Here is a 23,806-nt window from a genome sequence, read left to right as displayed (position 1 = left end):
TCATGTGCTGTTTGGGGAGTATTTTTTTCAAGTGCCATCCTGTCTGACACTGCAGTGCCACTCCTAGATGGGCCAGGTGTTTGTGTCGGCCACTAGGGTCGCTTAGCTTAGTCACACAGCTACCTCATTGCGCCTCTTTTTTTCTTTGCATCATGTGCTGTTTGGGGACAATTTTTTTGAAGTGCCATCCTGTCTGACACTGCAGTGCCACTCCTAGATGGGCCAGGTGTTTGTGTCGGCCACTTGTGTCACTTAGCTTAGACATCCAGCGACCTCTGTGCAAATTTTAGGACTAAAAATAATGGAGGCTGTGAGGTGTTCAGAATAGACTGGAAATGAGTGGAAATTATGGTTATTGAGGTTAATAATACTATGGGATCAAAATGACCCCCAAATTCTATGATTTAAGCTGTTTTTTAGTGTTTTTTGAAAAAAACACCCGAATCCAAAACACACCCGAATCCAACAAAAAATTTCGGGTGAGGTTTTGCCAAAACGCGTCCGAACCGAAAACACGGCCGCGGAACCGAACCCAAAACCAAAACACAAAACCCGAAAAATTTCCGGTGCACATCACTACCAGGTATGTGGAGCTGGAGCAGGGTCCAACTGGTGGAAGGCTGATATCTCTGGTTCTGGGCATAGTAGAGAAAATCTGCCAGTGTCCACCAAAAAGGGAGAGTCCCAACTTTTGGATTAAGGGGGTCATTACGAGTTGATCGTAGCCGTGTTAAATTTAGCACAGCTACGATCGTGATCATAGACATGTGGGGGGAAACCCAGCACAGGGCTATCCCGCTCCGCATGTCACTGCCACCCCCCACCCTGAAGAAGTGCAAAAGCATCGCCCAGCGGCAATGCTTTTGCACTTTAGGAGTATCTCCTGGCCAGCACAGCTTTAGCGTGCTTGCCAGGAGCTACTCGTTGCTCCCCGGCCCACAGCAGCTGCATGTGACTTCACGCCTACATTGTATATCAGTCAATTGTTTAAAGTACTACAAGTAGTCTTTCTGGTCCCCTTCTGGACAGTAGCAGCAGCAACAGCAACAGGCATAGCCAGGGCTTAAAGTGGTCCTGGAGAAGTAAGGGAACTCACCTCCCCCGCGACCCCTCCCGCTGAGCCCGTGCCGCAGAAAGGGGTGTGGCCCCCAATTCAAAATAATGCCTCACAGTAGCACAATCTTAATCATATTACCCGCCTCACATACTAGTGCCCATTACACACACAATGCCCACAATAGCAGAGCTACTTACACACACAATGACCACAGCAGTGCCCCCCCTCCTAATTTTAGATTCAATTCACAATATAGCAGTTTATGTTGAACAACCTTTGCTCACCTCTCTTATGTCTTCTATGTGTTCCTTCTGCTTTCTTGTTTCCTTTGTCTGTCACTCTCATGTGTCCATATCTTCATACTAGGTATCCCTTACTCCCTATATGCTTTCCTTTGTGTTTGATCATCTGAATCTTTCTCACTTTTACTTACCCCCTACACCTCTCACTCCCTGTGACTCACTCCCCCATCTCACCCCCTGCACCTTTCACTCCTTTCCCATATTATCCCGTATTCCTTTTACTCCCCATCTCACCCTGGCGCCTCTCACTCCCCCATCTCACCCCGTTCCTCTCACTCCCTCATCTCACCCCCTGCACCTCTCACTCCCCAATCTCACCCCCTGCTCCTCTCACTCCTCCAACTTACGCCCTGCTTCTCTCACCCCCTCCCCATCTCACCCCCTGCTTCTTTCATCCCCATCTCATCCCCTGCTTCTCTCTCACCCCCTGCGTCCTAAGAGCCTGGGCTCTGGAGCATCAGGTCTCCTGCATCAGTGGCTGTGGCCTGGAGCATCGGGTCCACTGCTGTTCTCACCCCCTGCATCAGTGGCTGTGGCCTGGAGCATCAGGTCCCGGCTGCGGTGTAAAGCTGTCAGCAGCCGCCAGACAATCCTTGCTCACGGACCAGCTGCCACTGAAAAGAAGCAAGGCTGCACTTTGAATCTAGCGCCGATTGTGCGCCATTCACGGCTCCTGGACTGCCAGATAATGAGAAGCAGCCACTTGGCAACTTCTCATTGGCTGGCAGTCCGCGAGCCGTGATTCGCTCACGCCAGATTTTAAAAAAGCCGCCCCTTCTTTTGATTAATGCTGCAGCCGGTCCATGAGCCGGAACTAGCTGGCGGCCGCTGCCTCCTTTACAATGCAGCAGGGACCTGATGCTGTGGCCGGGTGGAGATGGAACTGGTTTCCGACTGCAATTAGAGGTGATGGAATGCAGTTCCGCCCCATTTAACCACTGGGCATAGCACTCAAGGATGCTTCTGACGAAGCACAGATAGGAGAGGAATCAGTCAATGCTTAAGAGAATAGAAGCAGGACTACTTCCGATCGTGACTGAGGATGTTGATGATGAAGTTGTTGGTAATGTGGAGTGCAGGCCCTTGGATCTAACAGAGAGAATGGAGCAGCTAGGTGACACTTGACTGGATGTTACCTTTTTTTTTGGCCAAAGTTTCTGAATTTGACAATAACTTTTGATGAATGCGCTGCAAATGATGTAATAGGGAGGATGTTCCTAGGTGGTTAACAGCCTTACCTCTACTTACTATGACTTTACAAAGGCTACAGATATCTTGACACTTGTTTGGATTTGGGTAGAAATAATTCCACACGGAAGAGGTGGCTTTTATTGTCTTTTGCCGGCCATAACAATGTTTGTTTAAAATCATGGGCAACAACTGTTTCCACTGGTGCCTGAGTTACATAGAGAAGTGCGGCTGGCACTTTTCGTGTTTTGTGTTTTGGTTTTGGTTCTAATTCCCCTTTCATGTTTCGGTTTTGGCTAGTGATGAGCGGGTTCGGTTCCTCGGGATCTGAACCCCCCCGAACTTCACCCATTTTACACGGTTCCGAGGCAGACTCGAATCTTCCCGCCTTGCGCGGTTAACCCGAGCGCGCCCGAACGTCATCATCCCGCTGTCGGATTCTTGCGAGATTCGTATTCTATATAAGGAGCCACGCGTCGCTGCCATTTTCACTCGTGCTTTGGAGATGATAGTGAGAGGACGTGGCAGCGTTCTCTCAGTTTCTGTGTTCAGTGTGCTGCAAATATCTGCTCAGTGTGCTGCAAATATCTATGCTCAGTGTGCTGAAAATATCTACATTCTCTGCCTGAAAAACGCTCCGTATCTGTGCTGCATTGTAGTATATACAGTAGTAGAGGGACAGTGCAGAATGTTGCTGTCACCACCAGTATATATATATAGCAGTACGGTACAGTAGTCCACTACTCTACCTCTGTGTCGTCAATTATACTATGCATCCATACCTGTGCTGCATTTTAGTTGTGCGCAGTGTATAGTAGGAGGGGACAGTGCAGAATGTTGCTGTGACCACCAGTATATATATAGCAGTACGGTACAGTAGTCCACTGCTCTACCTCTGTGTCGTCAAGTATACTATGCATCCATACCTGTGCTTCATTTTAGTTGTGCGCAGTATTTAGTAGGAGGGGACACTGCAGAATGTTGCTGTGACCACCAGTATATATATAGCAGTACGGTACAGAAGTCCACTGCTCTACCTCTGTGTCGTCAAGTATACTATGCATCCATACCTGTGCTGCATTTTAGTTGTGCGCAGTATATAGTAGGAGGGGACAGTGCAGAATGTTGCTGTGACCACCAGTATATATATAGCAGTACGGTACAGTAGTCCACTGCTCTACCTCTGTGTCGTCAAGTATACTATGCATCCATACCTGTGCTGCATTTTAGTTGTGCGCAGTTTATAGTAGGAGGGGACAGTGCAGAATGTTGCTGTGACCACCAGTATATATATAGCAGTACGGTACAGTAGTCCACTGCTCTACCTCTGTGTCGTCAAGTATACTATGCATCCATACCTGTGCTGCATTTTAGTTGTGCGCAGTATGTAGTAGGAGGGGACAGTGCAGAATATTGCTGTGACCACCAGTATATATATAGCAGTACGGTACAGTAGTCCACTGCTCTACCTCTGTGTCGTCAAGTATACTATGCATCCATACCTGTGCTTCATTTTAGTTGTGCACAGTATATAGTAGGAGGGGACAGTGCAGAATGTTGCTGTGACCACCAGTATATATATAGCAGTACGGTACAGTAGTCCATTGCTATACCTCTGTGTCGTCAAGTATACTACAAAAGTTCAGAAAAATGACCCAAAAATCAAAATTAAAAGCGTCTGATGAGAAGCGTAAACTTTCCAATATGCCATTTACGACACGGAATGGCAAGGAACGGCTGAGGCCCTGGCCTATGTTCATGGCTAGTGGTTCAGATTCACATGAGGATGAAAGCACTCATCCTCTCGCTAGAAAACTGCAGTGCCACTCCTAGATGGGCCAGGTGTTTGTGTCGGCCACTTGGGTCGCTTAGCTTAGTCACACAGCTACCTCATTGCACCTCTTTTTTTCTTTGCATCATGTGCTGTTTGGGGACTATTTTTTAAATCTGCCATCCTGTCTGACACTGCAGTGCCACTCCTAGATGGGCCAGGTGTTTGTGTCGCCCACTTGGGTCGCTTAGCTTAGTCACACAGCTACCTCATTGCACCTCTTTTTTTCTTTGCATCATATGCTGTTTGGGGACTATTTTTTAAATCTGCCATCCTGTCTGACACTGCAGTGCCACTCCTAGATGGGCCAGGTGTTTGTGTCGGCCACTTGGGTCACTTAGCTTAGTCACACAGCCACCTCATTGCACCTCTTTTTTTCTTTGCATCATATGCTGTTTGGGGACTATTTTTTTTAAATCTGCCATCCTGTCTGACACTGCAGTGCCAGTCCTAGATGGGCTAGGTGTTTGTGTCGGCCACTTGGGTCGCTTAGCTTAGCCATCCAGCGACCTCGGTGCAAATTTTAGGACTAAAAATAATATTGTGAGGTGTGAGGTATTCAGAATAGACTGGAAATTAGTGGAAATTATGGTTATTGAGGTTAATAATACTATGGGATCAAAATGACCCCCAAATTCTAAGATTTAAGCTATTTTTGAGGGGTTTTTGTAAAAAAACACCCGAATCCAAAACACACCCGTATCCCACAAAAAATTTTCAGGGAGGTTTTGCCAAAACGCGTCCGAATCCAAAACATGGAACCAAATCCAAAACCAAAACACAAAACCTGAAAAATTTCTGGTGCACATCACTAGTTTTGGCTTGGTTTTGCCAAAACCACCCTTTCATGTTTTGGTTTTGGATCTGGATGGATTTTTGAAAAAAACATAAAAACAGCTAAAATCACAGAATTTGGGGGTAATTTTGATCCTACGGTATTATTAACCTCAGTAAAATTAATTTCTACTCATTTCCAGTCTATTCTCAACACCTCACACCTCACAATATTGTTTTTAGGCCAAAAGGTTGCACCGAGGTGGCTGTATGACTAAGCTAAGCGACAGAAGTGTGCAGTACAAACACCTGGCCCACCTAGGAGTGGCACTGCAGAGGCAGACAGGATGGCAGATTTAAAAAATAGGCCCCAAACAGCACATGATGCAAAGAAGAAAAAGAGGTGCAAGATGGAATTGTCCTTGGGCCCTCACATCCACCCTTATGTTGTATAAACAGGACACGCACACTTTAACAAACCAATCATTTCAGCAATAGGGTCTGCCACACGACTGTGGCTGAAATGACTGGTTTGTTTGGGCCCTCACCAAAAAAGAAGCAATCAATCTCTCCTTGCACAAACTGGCTCTACAGAGGCAAGATGTCGACCTCATTCTCATCCTCCGATTCCTCACCCATTTCACTGTGTATGTACATCTTCCTCCTCCTCATAGAGTATTAATTCGTCCCCACTGTAATCCACCATCACAGGTCCCTGTGTACTTTCTGGAGGCAGTTGCTGGTAAAGGTCTTCCCGGAGGAATTTATAATTAATTTTGATGTACATCATCCTCTCCACATTTAGTGGAAGTAACTTCCTACGCCGATTGCTGACAAGGTTACCGGCTGCACTAAACACTCTTTCGAAGTACACACTGGATGGGGGGGGGGGGGGGGGGCAACTTAGGTAAAATAAAGCCAGTTTGTGCAAGGGCATCCAAATTGCCTCTTTTTCCTGCCAATATACGTATAGACTGTCTGACATGCCTACTTGGATGCTGTCACTCATATAATCCTCCACCATTCTTTCAATGGTGACAGAATCATATGCAGTGACAGTAGACATGTCAGTAATCGTTGGCAGCTCCTTCAGTCCGGACCAGATGTTAGCACTCGCTTCTGACTGCCCTGCATCACCGCCAGCGGGTGGGCTCGAAAATCTTATCCTTTTCCTCGCACATCCAGTTGCAGGAGAAAGTGAAGGAGGAGCTGTTGACGGGTCACGTTCTGCTTGAGTTGACAGTTTTATCACCAGCAGGTCTTGTGTCTGCTGGAAAGAGAGATACAATGTAGGCTTTAAACCTAGGATCGAGCACGGTGGCCAAAATGTTGTGCTCTGATTTCAACAGATTGACCACCCTTGAATCCTGGCGAAGCGAATGAAGGCCTCCATCCGCAAGTCCCACATACTTTGAGGAATCGCTCCATCTTAGCTCCTCCTTCATTTTCTCCAGCTGCTTCTGCAAAAGCCTGATGAGGGGAATGACCTGACTCAAGCTGTCAGTGTCTAAACTGACTTCACGTGTGGCAAGTTCGAAGGGTTGGAGAACCTTGCACAACACGGAAATCATTCTCCATTGCGCTTGAGTCAGGTGCATTCCCCCTTCTTTGCCTATATTGTAGGTGGATGTATAGGCCTTTTTCTCCATCCTCTGACGCATATAGAGTGTTGAATTCCACCTCGTTAACACCTGTTGCTTCAGGTGATGGCAGGGCAGGTTCAGGAGTGTTTGCTGGCGCTCCAGTCTTCGGCACGCAGTGGCTGAATGTCGAAAGTGGCCCACAATTTTTCAGCCCACCAACAGCATCTCCTGCATGCCCCTGTCATTTTTAAAAAAAATTCTGCACCACCAAATTAATTTTATGTGCAAAACATGGGACATGCTGGAGGTAATGCACGCACAGTATTGGTGGCATTGTCAGATATCACAAATCCCCAGGAGAGTGAGTGGAGTAAGCTATTGTGCGATGATGTCCCTCAGTTTCCGTAAGAGGTTGTCAGCGCGGTGTGCCTTTTATGGAAACCAGTGGTACACAGCGTAGCCTTCACAGGAATATGTTGGCGTTTGTGAGATGCTGCTATTGGTGCTGCTGCTGTCATTGCTGCAAGAGGCAATACATCTACCCAGTGGGCTGTCACAGTCATGTAGTCCTTAGTTTGCCCTGCTCTACTTGTCCACATGTTAGTGGTTAAGTGGACACTGGATACAACCACATTTTTGAGGACACTTTTCTTAATGTCCCTGTACAGTCCGGGAATCGCTTGCATAGTGAAGCAGAATTTAGATGGGATTTGGTACCAGGGACACAGTACATCCATCAACTGCCTAAATCCCACTGCACTAATGGCAGATACCGGACGCACGTCTAACACCAGCATAGTTGTTATGGCCTCAGTAGTCTGCTTTGCCACAGGATGACTGCTGTCATATTTCATCTTCCTCGCAAAGAGGACTGTTGGACAGTCAATTGCTTAGTTGAAGTAGTACAAGTGGTCTTCTGACTTCCTCTCTGGGGTGACAATTGACTCCCAGCAGCAATAACAACAGCGGCAGCAGCAGTACCACTCAAGGATCCTCTGAAGGAATCTTGGCTAGGAGAAGACTTGTCAGTCATGCCAGTGACATGGTCTGCAGGACTACTTACGTTGCTGACTGAGGAGGTAATTGACGTTGAGGGAGTTGGTGGTGTGGCTTGCAGGAGCTTGGGTACAAGAGGAAGAAGGGATTTAGGTGTCAGTGGACTGCTTACGCTCTTACCCAAATTTTGTGGACTTGACAATCACTTCTGATGAATGCGCTGCAGGTGACATATAAAAGAGGATGTTCCAAGGTGGTTAACATCCTTACCCCCTACGTACTGTATTTTGGATTGACAAAGGCAACACACGGCTTGACACCTGTTGTCCGGATTTGTGGAGAAATAATTCCACACTGAAGAGGTGGATTTTTTGGTATTTTGCGAAGGCATGACAATGGGCTTTCTCATCCCATAGACAACAACTGTATCCACTGGTGCCTTATTCAAACAAACCACATCACCATCAGAATCCTCATCGTCAACTTCCTCCTCAGCGCCAGCTACACCAATATCCTCCTCATCCTAGTGTACATCTACAGTGACATCCTTAATCTCAATATCAGCAACTGTACTGGTGGTGCTCCTCCAGCCAATTGCAGGGGGCATGGGCATGCAAATGGTGGTAGAAGCCTCCTCTTGCAATACAGTCTTGGGAAGATCAGACCTAGATCTCACAACCGCGGACACACTTGGACTCTCTTTGGGGATTTGTGATATCTCTGAATGCACAGTTGTTTTTTCCTATTCTTTAACAAGCTTCATTTTTTTATTTTTCAATTTTTTGAGAGGAAGGATGGCTTCCATCCTCATTAAAAGCTGAGACACCAGTCATGAACATAAGCCAAGGTCTTAGTTTTTCCTTGCCACGTTGTGTCGTGAATGGCATATTGCCAATTTTACGTTTCTCATCAGATAATTTTATTTTTTTTTCCTGATTTTTAATTTTTGCTTCTTGGATTTTACATGTCCTCTATGACTTTGGGCATCTGCCTTAGCAGACGACATTGATGGAATTGCATCATCAATGTAATGACTGGTGGCATCAGCAGTTTCAGCACTAGTACTAGGAACTGGAAGTGGTTTCTGATCTTCCACAATTTTTTCCTCCAAATTGTTGTTCTCCATTTCACAGGACAACACCCCTTTATTATTACAGCACACGGAACAGTGCCCCTTTATTTTCACAGCAACCCTGTATTCTTACATAATACAGGACGAGTGTACTTTTACTTTAGCAACAGCACCCCTGTAATCTAACAGCATACAGGACAAGTTTTCTTTTGTTTTAACCACAGCACCCCTGTATTTTAACATCATACAGGGCCAGTGTACTTTTATTTTAACAACAGCATCCCTGTATTTGTACAGCATACAGAACCATTGTACTTTTATTTTAACAACCCCACCCCTGTATTTTTACAGCATACAGGGCCAGTGTACTTTTATTTTAACAACAGCACCCCTGGAGTCAAACAGCATACAGGACCAGTGTACTTTTATTTTAACCACAGCACCCCTGTATTTTTACAGCACACAGGGCCAGTGTACTTTTATTTTAACAACAGCACCCCTGTAATCTAACAGCATACAGGGCCAGTGTATTTTTATTTTAACAAAAGCACCCCTGTATTCTTACAACATTCAGGACCAGTGTACGTTTTTTTAACCACAGACCCATTGTAATCTAACAGCATACAGGGCCAGTGTACTTTTATTTTAACCACAGCACCCCTGTTTTTTTACAGCATGTAGGGCCAGTGTACTTTTATTTTAACAACAGCACCCCTGTATTTGTACAGCATACAGAACCAGTGTACTTTTATTTTAACAACACCACCCCAGTATTTTTACAGCATGCAGAGCCAATGTGCTTTTACTTTGACAACAGCACCCTTGTATGTTTACAGCATACAGGGCCAGTGTACTTTTATTTTAACAACAGCACCCCTGTATTCTTACAGCATACAGAACCAGTGTACTTTTATTTTAACAACAGGACCCCTGTATTCTTACAGCATACAGGACCAGTGTACTTTTATTTTAACAACAGCAACCCTGAATTCTTACAACATACAGGGCCAGTGTACTTTTATTTTAACAACAGCACCCCTCTATTCTTACAGCATACAGGACCAGTGTACTTTTATTCTAACAACAGCACCCCTGTATTTTTATAGCATACAGGGCCAGTGTACTTTAATTTTAATAACAGCACTCCTGAATTTTTACAGCATACAGGACCAGTGTACTTTTATTTTAACAACAGTGCCCCTGTTTTTTTACAGCATGTAGGGCCAGTGTACTTTTATTTTAACAACAGCACCCATGTATTTGTACAGCATACAGAACCAGTGTACTTTTATTTTAACAACACCACCCCAGTATTTTTACAGCATGCAGAGCCAATGTGCTTTTACTTTGACAACAGCACCCTTGTATGTTTACAGCATACAGGGCCAGTGTACTTTTATTTTAACAACAGCACCCCTGTATTCTTACAGCATACAGAACCTTTGTACTTTTATTTTAACAACAGTACCCCTGTATTCTTACAGCATACAGGACCAGTGTACTTTTATTTTAACAACAGCAACCCTGAATTCTTACAACATACAGGGCCAGTGTACTTTTATTTTAACAACAGCACCCCTCTATTCTTACAGCATACAGGACCAGTGTACTTTTATTCTAACAACAGCACCCCTGTATTTTTATAGCATACAAGGCCAGTGTACTTTAATTTTAACAACAGCACTCCTGAATTTTTACAGCATACAGGACCAGTGTACTTTTATTTTAACAACAGTGCCCCTGTATTTTTACAGCATACAGGACCAGTGTACTTTTATTTTAACAACAGCACCCCTGTATTCTAACAACATACAGGACCAGTGTACTTTTATTTTAACAACAGCACCACTGAATTTTTACAGCATACAGGGCTAGTGTACTTTTATTTTAACAACAGCACCTCTGTGCCACCAGTGAGCATCACAAAAACTCCATAGGATTTGTACTTCCCAGACCACATAAAGTGCAGCCCAATTTTCAACTTTTGATAGACATCTTTGAGCCTTATTGTATATGTGCAGAGGTGGAAAAATGTATAGCCATGCACCCTGTAAAAGTACACCCTCTTACCACTTTAGTATACCACTAACATAAATGTACTATTGTTTTCTCCAAAAACTTGATTTTGACTCATTTAAGATTACATTATAATAATCAGTGGTTTGCAAGGGCTGATGAAGCTGTTTGTTACATTGTTAATAGTGGAGGTGAAAAAAGGTTTAATTAAAAGTATAAGAAGTGACCAAGTCTCTGAACTGATATAATATTCAAGTCTTTTGTATTGTGGAAATGGGTTTGTCGCAGGAGAAACACCCCTAAAACCCATCCTTTCATTCTTTTATGTACTTGTTCAAATTTCTGCTTTTCCTTTACTGCCACTGTCTTGCTTTATAAACCCTTGTGCCACTATAGAAATCTAGGTGCATTTACTGTACACACATCACAGCAGGTCCATAGCTAGCCATCACAAGAGACATTTTGCTCTTTGAAATTAATTTCATGTCTTTTTTCCTACTTAAAAGTACTGTGTCAGCAATGGACCTGCATCATCCATGTCTACCTGACTACTATCAGAAGAGTATTTCCTACTTTTCCATGGAATGCCAAATTTCCCACTTTCAAAACTGGAATAATGTAGGTCATACCCAATCCATTTTACACTAGATCCAATCTGAGTATGTCATTTAATTTCCATTCCCCCAACTTGGATATAGCACATCTCCTTTTGCAGTAATAAGCATGTCTACTCTAAACCTGCCGGGACTATTGGCAGGTATCCTAGAACCTCCTCACCCACTACTATTTCCTGCATCAGTATATTATGCCTACAATATTTTTTCCACATCCACAATCAAACTTTAAAAATCATTTTTTTTTACTTAAGCCTCTCCTGTGGACTCACTCCCTATTTCTATTCCAAGCATTTATAATTCATAATGCCTCTGATATGTGAGTCTGTGAAAAGTAAGTCAGTAATATGAAATTATTTTACCATACTGCTTCAAAGACACAGCTGTGATTAGATGCCTAGAAGAGAACGGCTTGATTCTACGTTGTATGCAAATGTATACTATTGCTGCAGGAGGCATCTTGTGCAAATAGAGCCTCCTGCCGGCTTCTGTGATCCGCTGCTGTGTCCGGGGATGCTGGTGGATGAAATGTATACTGGAGACCTCATTTACAATAGGGCTTCATTCAAAGACACACGCAATACCAATGTTCACATCTTTCAGTGATTTTTTTGCTGCCTCACGTGCGTGACAATGCCTATAAATTAATACAGCACATGCATTACTCAGAGTGTTAGCACAAAGGCGCTTTAGTAATAGAGATGCGCAATATCAGAAATATCTTTGAAAAATTATAGGCGGGGCAAGTTTCAATGTTGCATCTAAATACTGTATGCACTAGTTGGTATGTCAGCAGTGCCGCTGTTCAATGTTGTAACATATACATAGCCACTGTAATGGTGGTATACAGTGCTACACCCAACAAAGTTAATTGTCCTAGAAACAAGAATGCAAGAATAAAAAAATCTCAGTGATGTTTTCAAGTGTCCACCTCCAGGGTACGACATACCTCCCAACTGTCCCGATTTTCGCGGGACAGTCCCGTTTCTTTGGGTCTGATTGCTGTCCCTCCGCGGGCAGCGGTGGGGGAGGAAGGGAAAGTTTGAAGGCTCCCTATCACTCACTGCTCTGCTCAGTTCAGAGCAGAGCAGCAGTGAATAGACGTATGGAGGTATGGTACGGTGGTTCTGGAAACAGGGCCTAATTCATCATGGATCACTGCAGTGTGCGCACGCACAGAAGCTGCACTGCGTGTGCGCACACAGTGAGATGCGACGGCATCTCACATGTTCGGACACCTCTGCCTGATTGACAGGCAGAGGAGTTCAAGGGGCAGGAGGGAACGTTGCGGCTGCATTTTAGGGGAGCTGTCCAGTCAACGCAGGTACAACTGGACCTTTTCTGGGGCTGGCTGTGGGGGTTGCATGATGTCAGACTAAGTTGCTGCGACCCAAAACATGGAGGCCCGCCGTCTGCCTTAGCAGCTAGGCTGCGTAGGCAGAGGGCAATCCTAAACAGAGCATCGCCGTTTTGAGAAATGCATGCCAATAGTACAGACATAGTAGTCTGAACATCAAATGTTTTCTATAGTAAGGCTATATACTTATATTTTATACATTATTGTTTTATTTTGTAAACTTTTGGTCTGTATTGCTACTCTGTGATCAATATAACCTGAAAACTGAGCACACAGAAATCAATGGACTTTACCATTGCGAGAGCTTTCTCTCCGCAGCATTTTAATGTGCTTTTCACCATTTGTTAACAACAGGCAATCAGCTGTGTCTCTATAATTCCAAATGAATCCAATTAGTGATCACTCTGTCATCAGATCTAATTTTTGCACGCAATCTTCTGTGAGTCAATGTTTGCTTATTTCTTCCATTTACTTCTTTATCTCTTCCTGCAGCAGAAATTTTCCCAGGCATGTAATTGCATCTTATCTGCTGACTTAAGCCTAATAATTGCTGTATTTTACTTCACCTCTCTTAAAAAATCCAACTGGAATATTTTGCTTGTCCCTGGTTTAACATTTAAAATTCAAAGTGCAGCAATATTAAGAAATGTCCACTGCATGCAGACAGAATATAGTGGGTGGACTCATCCTGATTCCTGCCCACAAAATTGTGACTTCCTACCCTGTGATGTTTTTCCTGACAAATTAAGAGTAATAATAATTAGTGGCTGATGCAGAGTTGAATGCAAGTAAGCTGTAATTAATCTATATTCATAGACAGAGAAATTCACTTGTATGGAGAGTTGTACTCAATTATGTGGCACCACCCCTATCCATACACACAGGATGGGATTTAGGTGTCAGGCCGCCCCAGGCACATTATTGACTAGTGTATGGTATATCTGTCATTATCCATTCTCCCTATCACCTGCCCTATCCTAAAACAGATGGATCTCTACAAACGCTCATCTCTGCATAGACCGCTGATCTGTTTATATGTCCTCAACATACTTACATGCAAATGCCCTGGTACCACCCAAATATAGTATGCACATTCAGCTGCAAGTTTAAATGCATCTAGGTAGCATAAAACTGAGCTATGAATCATATAAACTCAGCTACGGACAAGATCTGTCTACAAAACAAATATGTGTGCAAGTTTGCATCGACCACTTAGAGTGGCACTAATTTACCACACAGCAAAAATGGGCTATCATCACCATTTTAGCCCAATGGTATTAACAGGCTATCCAATTTTAGCCTGTTTTTACCATGCTGTAAATTACCAGTTTTCAGGTGACAACATAGGGGATCAGGGTCGAATTTATGGGTCAAGCCACCCCTAGGCACATTATTGGTCGACCCCTCATCAAGTCACTGCCCCCGTGATGTTGAGGCCTCCCTACCGCCAAAGTAGCACCAACGTCACCCCCCCCCCCTCCTCCTCCACAATTTACTGTCCACTGGCCACTCCTCCCTCACCAATTATAAAATAAAATAATACAATGTAATGAAAAAACAAAAGAAAAAAGTATCACCTGTCCTCATCTGACCAATGCCTACATAATTACCCTGATTCGGAGTTGCTCACAACTCTTATGCAATTGCATTTGATCTATGTGCCTCAATCATGTTTGTAAGAAGTGGCGGATTCGGGAGGGGGCTGGGTGTTACCAAGGCATGTGACCCTCTACCTCCCCCCCCCCCTCATCATTTTCAGGCTTATTTGTTTTTGTAAAACCGATGCTTGCAACATACTCGGGCTGTGGTGACTGGTGACAGGAGAGGAGTGCACTGGGAGTCGGAAAGTCTGCGCTGTGGAACCACCTCGCTCAGCCTGCCCGGTGGGGCCCTGCTTCATCTCTACCCCACTGAGATCCATGGTAAGACATCATAAAAAATGTGCAGCAGGAGGCTGGGCGTCAGAGGCAGTTGGCAGGTAGCTAGCCCCCAGATACTGCTGCTGCCTGCACCTCACGTAACCCTTAATAGGTGCCTGCATCTCTTGCCAACCCCCAGCCGCTGCTGCCATCTGCAATTCCCACCAACCACCAGCCGTGCATGGACTACTACAATAGGGGCCCAGAGGGTTGTAGCCTGATCACCTGCAGTGGGGATACCATCCGAGACAACAGCCTCGGTACCACATGTACTGCCTCTATGTCACCCTCTGCCTCTCCCTGTCATCCGTGCCTCTGTTACCCACTGCCTCCATATCACCCACTATACACCTGCCACCCCCTGCCTCTCTCTGTCACTCACTGCCTCTCTCTGTCACCCACTGCATCCATGCCAGCCACTGCCTCCCCAGTCACCTACTATTTACCTGTCACACTCTGCATCTTCATGTCACCCTTGCCTCTCTGTCAACCACTGCTTATGTCACCCTCTGCCTCTCCCTGTCACCCGTGCTTCTCTCTGTCACCCACTGCCTGCATGTCATCCACTATCTCCCTGTCACCCCCTGATTCACCCTGTTACCCTTGCCTCTCTCTTTCACCCAATGCCTCCATGTTATCCACTGCCTCCCCAGTCACCCACTATCTCCCTGTCAAACCAGCCACTCTCTGTCACCTACTGCCTTTGTAACCCACTGCCTCTATGTCACCCACTGCCTTCCCAGTCAAACACTCTACCAGGCACACTCTGCCTCTCCTGTCAACCACTGCCTCAACCATCACCCACTGCCACTCACTGTCACCCTCTGCCTTTACCTATAACCTCTGCCTCTCCCTGTCGCCCTTTGCCTTTTCCTGTTACCCTTCCCTTTCACTTACTGCCTCTCCCCCTCACCCAATGCCTCTACTCCTCCCACTACAGTATCTCTCCCCGTTACATCTCTCTCTTGTTACCTTCACCTTATGATCCTCTACACTACTTGCTGCCTCCCCTGGCATCATACACTGCCACTCTCTGTTACCCTCTGTCTCTCCATCTCCTACTATCTCTCCCCATCACCCACTGCTTTACCTTTTGCTTCTCCTCTGCATCACTATCTCCCCATTACCCTCTCTTTCCTCTAACTCTCTGTCTCTCCTAGTCATCACCCTCTCCCTGTCACCCTCAGCTTCTCCCTATCACCCACTGCCTCTCCCTATCACTCTCTTCCCAGGGCCATATTTCCCACAAGGCAACCTAGACACCCAATTAGGGCACTGCAAGTTTCAAAGGACCAAACCACAAAATCCCATCTATAACAAGACAGTCAGTGAATGAGTATATACATAGCAAGGCTCTCAGGGGCTTGTCTTGTGTTTAAAAACCCTATGATCCCGGCAATTCCGAGTATCACGGTTGCCGCATGCAAAATATGCAACCCTTGCAGACACACTGAACATGTTGCCGTGTGTCTGAGTATGGAGACTGTCTATTTATTACCTTTTGTGTCTCAGTTCCTCTTTCCACATCCGCCCTGGAGCTTCCAGGCCGAGCAAAGAGTTTGCTGGAGTATGATGCCTCCTGCTGGCTATTCTATATAGGCAGCACACTGTGGTGGGGGAGGGAGAACCTGAGAACTGACCATGGAAATCCATTAGTCTTCACTCACCTTCCGGTCACTGCCTCCTGACTCCACTGCCCCTGTGCCCACTACCATATCTAATCCTGACTCCACTAACCCTGTGTCTACTACCATATCTACCCCTGACTCCACTACCCCTGTGTCCACTGCCATATATACCCCAATAAACCTGTGCCCACTACTATATACCGCTAACTCCACTAAATATATCTCTCCCAGTGCCCACTGCTATATATACCCTAGTGCCCACTACCATATCTAAACCTGTCTATCCTAACCATGCCTATTGCATCATCTCCCCCGATTCCACTATCCCTGTGCCCATGGCCATATATACCACTGACTGCACTAACCCTGCGACAACTACATACATCCCTGACTCCAGTAACCCAGTGACAACTAAATATACCCCTGACTCCAGAAACCCTGTGCCCACTACTATAAATACATTTGACTCCAGTAACCCTGTGCCCACTACTATAAATGCTCCTGTATCTACTAGACTAGATGTGCAGAGTGGTTCTTATCTGCCATCAAATTCTATGTTTTAATATATGTTTCTAAGGGTAGAACAATGTGCTCTGGTATTAGGCTTAGTTTAGGGGTTTGGGCTTTGGGGGCCTCAAACCGCTACCTTGCCTAGAGCCCCATGAGGTCTAAATCTGGATCTGCTTCTCCCTGTCACTTACTGCTCCCCATCACCTACCCATCAGGGAGAACCTGTTACTCACTGCCTTTCTCCATCACCCTTTCCTGTCATCCACTGCCTCTCTGTTTCCCACTATCGATCTCCGTTACCTCTCTCCCTGTCACCATCTGACTCTCTCTAACATCCTCTATGTCACCAATCCTCTATGCCTCCCCCTGGTGTCACCAGAGCCGGCCCTAGCCAATTTGATGCCCTAGGCAAAATTTTGTCTGGTGCCCCCTAGCTCCGCCGCTAGTTCTGCATCTGTACCTGCAACGCTCAGGTAGTGGGGCCCACCGGGGGGTTACCCTGTGGGCCAGTTCAACTCTGCACAATGCCACACAGTAATGACCATAATACATATAATTCCACACAGTAAAGGAACCTTACACATATGCCCCACATTAGTAATGCCCATAATACACATAATGCCACACAGTAATGCACCTTACACATATGCCCCACATTAGTAATGCCCATAATACACATAATGCCACACAGTAATGCACCTTACACATATGCCCCACATTAGTAATGCCCATAATACACATATACTGCCACAGATACTGCCACACTTGCTGGTTATACAAAAAGATCAGTATCAAACATGTAGAAATGTTAGGGTCTCCTGCCCTGTGCTGCCACGTCGTCATGGCAACCGGGAGACAAGTGCTAGTGGAGTAACCTGAGCGCAGCTGATACTCCGGTTCGGGTCTTTTGCTGTGCAGTGGTTATAGGCTCTGTGCACGGCAGGGGATCCGGTGCTGGTTTTTGTGCTCACAGTCTGTGAGGTCTGAGTGGGGCGTGGACAGCACCTGCTTTATAAGGCCTCTTTTCAGGGTAAGCAGATGCTGCTGAATCTCTGTTGGTTAGTCAGTTCATGAAAGTTAGCCAGTACTGTGTAGCTTTGTATTTGTTTGTTGCTTACTGCAAATAGGCCTGGGAATTTGGTATTACACTCTGCCAATCCAGACCTAGCAGTAAGACTGGAGTCAGTCGTTTAGCTTGCTGGGGTTCTGTTATTACTCTGTGAACTTAGCATGTTTGCGGCTGTATTCTAACACTTGCCTGTCTAATCCTGTCTCACTGTGCTAGGTGTCAGGGGTCAGTTTAGTGGCAGTAAGCTTAAACCTGTGCACTGCAAGTGAGAATCAGGATTGTGGAGGCTCTCCTTGTGTCTATCATTCCATCTCTGACCAAGGAGTTTACTGCCACACCCGTTGGTAACCCTTTAGGGTTTTGCTGTTGCCCTTAGCAACAGCATTTCGGGTTCTCTGCGTATTAAAACACAACATCTTGCTTTTTACATCTGAGCAGTTCTAATACAAGGGAGATACCCAGTTCCTTAGCCTCTGGGCTTCTCTGTTCACTGTGTGTGTATTTTGTTACCCTATCACCTTCTGTGTACGTTATGTCATATTCCCCAGTTTGTCTGTGAGTCCATTTGTTTTGCATAACAGTTCAAACACCAGTACATTCCTGCAGACACTGGAGTGCATAACAGTTCTGACACTAGTACTTTCCTGCAGGCACTGGTGTGCATAACATATTCAGCAGCCTAATACTCCTGTTGAAATTTTGTGGGAATATGGAGCATACCCCTCAAAATACGTTGCAACAGGTGGTCGATCAGGTGCAGGTCCTGACTCGACAATTTAATGATTTGTCCATTAAAATGCACACCTCCCAGGCTGCTGGCGGAGCTCCCGCAGCAGCAGCACCTGCAGGGGTTAAGGAGCCGAAAGTAAATCTCCCGGATCGTTTTTCTGGAGATCGCTCGCAGTTCTTTTGTTTCAAGGAGAGCTGCAAGCTATACTTCCGGCTTAGGCCTCAGTCTTCTGGGTCGGAGATTCAGCGGGTGGGCATAGTGATTTCCTTGCTACAAGGAGACCCACAGGTCTGGGCATATGGGTTGCAGCCTGACTGTCCGTCGCTTAAAAGTGTTGATGTTTTTTTTACGGCACTAGGCATGTTGTATGATGACCCTGACAAGACGGCCTCAGCCGAGGCTCAGATTTCGATCCTTAAGCAAGGGCGAAGGCCAGTTGAGGTTTACTGTACGGAGTTTTGGAGGTTGGCCCATGATACCCAGTGGAATGACCCAGCCCTGAGACACCAGTACCGAAGAGGTCTTTCTAACCAGATAAAGGACCAACTGGTACAATATCCCTTGCCTGATAGCTTGGATCAGCTCATGCAGTTATCCATCCGGGTGGATAGACGGCTGAGAGAGCGTAGGCTTGAAAGGGAGACTGAGATTTCCTTCCTTCCCAAGGGAACCTCAGACTCTGAGGAATTTTCTGAGGAGCCTATGCAGATTGGGGCTACCCGCCTCTCCTCGCGTGAGAAGACGCGGAGGAGACAGCAGGGGTTGTGTTTGTACTGTGGGAATAAAGGTCATGTGGTAGTATCATGCCCAGAAAAGCCGGAAAACTTCAGGGCCTGAGGGTGATGGGAAATATCCTGTCAGGCCAGAAGTCAGAATTTCCCAAAAAGACTTTTATCATTCCGGTGACCTTGAAGATCCTCGGTCAAACTGTCAAGACTGAGGCCTTTGTGGACAGTGGGGCCGACGGGGTTTTTATGGACCGCCAATTCGCCCTGAAACACTCTGTTCCCTTAGTACCCTTGGCATCGGAAATTGAGATTTGTGGGTTAAACGGGGAACCATTATCCCAAGGTAAAATTACCTCTTGCACTAGCCAGATTTCTTTGTTTATTGGAGCCACACACTCTGAAAAATTGTCCTTTTATGTGACTGTCTGTACTTTTGCCCCATTGGTGTTGGGGTTACCCTGGTTAAGGGCCCACAATCCTCAATTTGACTGGGTCTCTGGGGAGATTCTTAGTTGGGGTACTGATTGTTTCAGGAGTTGCTTGAGCCTTCCAGTCAGGCTCTCGCAGCTAAGTTTGCCAGGATTGCCAGGGTGTTATGCAGATTTTGCGGACGTGTTCTCCAAAAAAGTTGCAGAGGTACTACCTCCCCATCGCCCCTATGACTGTGCCATTGATTTGTTGCCAAATGCTAAGCTTCCCAAGAGCAGGTTGTACTCCCTGTCACGTCCTGAGACTCAGGCTATGGCAGAGTACATTCAGGAGAACTTGGCTAAGGGATTTATCAGACCTTCACAGTCTCCAGTTGGGTCGGGGGTCTTCTTCGTGGGTAAAAAGGACGGTTCGTTGCGACCCTGCATCGACTTCAGGGAATTGAACCGTATCACGATTAAAAACTCATACCCACTGCCTCTCATTTCGGTCTTGTTTGACCAGCTTCGTACTGCCACCATTTTTTCTAAGATTGACCTACGCGGTGCGTACAATCTAATCCGAATAAGAGAGGGGGATGAATGGAAGACTGCCTTTAATACCCACTCAGGGCATTATGAATATTTGGTGATGCCTTTTGGGCTCTGTAATGCCCCGGCAGTCTTCCAGGATTTCATGAATGATGTGCTCAGGGAATATTTGGATAGATTCTTAGTTGTATACTTAGATGACATCCTAATCTTCTCCCATTCCCTGGAGGAACATCAGAAGCATGTACGCTTAGTCCTCCAGAAACTCAGAGACCACCGGCTTGGGGTGAAGCTGGAGAAGTGCGAATTTGAAGTTCAGCAAATCGCATTTCTAGGATATATTATCTCCCCAGAAGGTTTCCAAATGGAGGGTTCCAAGGTACAGGCAGTCCTGGATTGGGTGCAGCCCACTAGTTTGAAGGCGCTTCAGCGTTTCCTGGGCTTTGCGAATTTTTATAGACGATTTATCGCTGGATTTTCGTCTATATTGGCGCCCTTGGTGGCACTCACTAAGAAAGGGGCGGATGTTGCTCACTGGTCTTGTGAGGCTAAAGCGGCTTTTGCCCGTCTCAAAAGGGCATTTGTTTCGGCCAAGGTGCTGCGACACCCAGATCCAGAGCGTCCTTTTGTGGTGGAGGTGGATGACTCTGAGATGGGTATTGGGGCAGTGCTTTCTCAGATGGGAGTGTCTGATAATCGCCTTCATCCCTGTGCTTACTTTTCCCGTAAATTTTCGCCTGCCGAGATGAATTATGACGTGGGTAACCGGGAATTGTTGGCTATTAAGGATGCACTCGAGGAGTGGAGACACTGGCTTGAGGGGGCTAAGTTTGTGGTCTCAATTCTCACTGACCATAAGAATCTGGCATATTTAGAGTCAGCGAAGCGTCTCAATGCCAGGCAGGCACGATGGGCTTTGTTTTTTGCTCGCTTTAATTTTTTGATAACATATCGCCCTGGGTCAAAAAACATCAAGGCTGATGCGCTCTCGCGGAGTTTTGCTCCAATCCAGGAGACCACCGAGGAGCCGTTGCCCATTGTTTCCCCATCATGTATTAAAGTGGGCATTACCCAGGACCTCTTATCATTAGTCCTTAGAGCACAGGAGCAGGTTCCTCCAGACCTTCCGGTAGGTCTTTTGTTTGTGCCTCCTAGGTTAAGACAGCGAGTGTTCCTGGAATTCCATGCCAAGAAGTCGGCAGGTCACCCGGGTATTGCCAGAACTCGGGAGTTGCTATCTAGGGCGGTGTGGTGGCCCTCGGTGGCTAAGGATGTGGATCAGTGGGTTCGGGCATGTGACATCTGTGCCCGAAATAAGACTCCTAGAGGGGTTCCTGTTGGCCCATTACATCCACTCTCTATCCCATCTAAGCCATGGACCCACATTTCAATGGATTTTGTGGTGGACTTGCCCAAATCCTCGGGGATGACAGCCATCTGGGTTGTCGTTGACAGGTTTTCGAAGATGGCGCACTTCGTTCCACTGGTTGGGCTGCCATCAGCCAGACGCCTGTCTGAATTATTTATGCTGCATGTTGTGCGTCTCCACGGGTTGCCACTTGATGTGGTCTCTGACCGCGGATCCCAGTTTGTGGCCAAATTCTGGAGGGCATTTTGTTCCGATCTCCAGATTTCTGTCAGCTTGTCGTCAGGCTACCATCCGCAGTCTAATGGGCAGACTGAAAGGGTGAACCAGTCCTTGGAGCAGTTCCTCAGGTGTTATGTCTCCAAGTGTCAGACTGACTGGGTTGCTCATCTGTCCATGGCGGAGTTTGCCTATAACAACGCGGCTCACTCTGCTACAGGGATCTCTCCCTTCCTTTGTGTGTATGGGCATCATCCTAAGGCCAATTCTTTTGACCCCCTGGACTCCACGCCTGGTGGTTCCTCTGTGGTTTCGGTCCTTAGAGGTATTTGGCGGAAAGTGAAGAAAGCCCTTGTGTCTGTGTCATTAGTGACCAAAAGGGTTTTTGATAAGCGGAAAAGACCCTGCAGCTTCAAATTAGGAGACTTCGTCTGGTTGTCTACCAAGAATTTGAAGTTGAGACAGCCATCTCATAAGTTAGGGCCCCGGTTCATCGGCCCTTATAAGATCACCAGGGTTATCAATCCGGTGGCATTTCAGTTAGATCTGCCCCGTTCTTTGGGTATCAATAAAACATTTCATTGTTCCCTTTTAAAACGGGCGATTAGTAATCCTTCTTCCAGTGGAAGACCTTCCCCTCTTCTGATACGTGGCCAGAGGGAGTTTGTTGTTGAAAGGATTCTTGACTCCAAGGTGGTTCGGGGTCGGCTGTCATTTTTGGTGCACTGGAAGGGGTATGGCCCGGAGGAGCGGTTGTGGGTGCGCAGTTGTGATCTTCATGCCCCCAGACTGATACGCTCTTTCTTCTCGCAGTTCCCCGATAAACCCGGTGGTAGGGGTTCTTTGACCCCTCGTCAGAGGGGGGGTACTGTTAGGGTCTCCTGCCCTGTGCTGCCACGTCGTCATGGCAACCGGGAGACAAGTGCTAGTGGAGTAACCTGAGCGCAGCTGATACTCCGGTTCGGGTCTTTTGCTGTGCAGTGGTTATAGGCTCTGTGCACGGCAGGGGATCCGGTGCTGGTTTTTGTGCTCACAGTCTGTGAGGTCTGAGTGGGGCGTGGACAGCAACTGCTTTATAAGGCCTCTTTTCAGGGTAAGCAGATGCTGCTGAATCTCTGTTGGTTAGTCAGTTCATGAAAGTTAGCCAGTACTGTGTAGCTTTGTATTTGTTTGTTGCTTACTGCAAATAGGCCTGGGAATTTGGTATTACACTCTGCCAATCCAGACCTAGCAGTAAGACTGGAGTCAGTCGTTTAGCTTGCTGGGGTTCTGTTATTACTCTGTGAACTTAGCAAGTTTGCGGCTGTATTCTAACACTTGCCTGTCTAATCCTGTCTCACTGTGCTAGGTGTCAGGGGTCAGTTTAGTGGCAGTAAGCTTAAACCTGTGCACTGCAAGTGAGAATCAGGATTGTGGAGGCTCTCCTTGTGTCTATCATTCCATCTCTGACCAAGGAGTTTACTGCCACACCCGTTGGTAACCCTTTAGGGTTTTGCTGTTGCCCTTAGCAACAGCATTTCGGGTTCTCTACGTATTAAAACACAACATCTTGCTTTTTACATCTGAGCAGTTCTAATACAAGGGAGATACCCAGTTCCTTAGCCTCTGGGCTTCTCTGTTCACTGTGTGTGTATTTTGTTACCCTATCACCTTCTGTGTACGTTATGTCATATTCCCCAGTTTGTCTGTGAGTCCATTTGTTTTGCATAACAGTTCAAACACCAGTACATTCCTGCAGACACTGGAGTGCATAACAGTTCTGACACTAGTACTTTCCTGCAGGTACTGGTGTGCATAACAAGAAACTGTCCATTCTCTTCACTATTCAGTGTGTTTGCTGGTGTCTGTTACTGCATGCCCTTTACTTTATACTGTGGGAGTGATATGC

The sequence above is a fragment of the Pseudophryne corroboree genome, chromosome 2, assembly GCF_028390025.1.
Source record: "Pseudophryne corroboree isolate aPseCor3 chromosome 2, aPseCor3.hap2, whole genome shotgun sequence".
Lineage (NCBI taxonomy): Eukaryota > Metazoa > Chordata > Amphibia > Anura > Myobatrachidae > Pseudophryne > Pseudophryne corroboree.
This window is presented reverse-complemented; position numbering follows the sequence as displayed.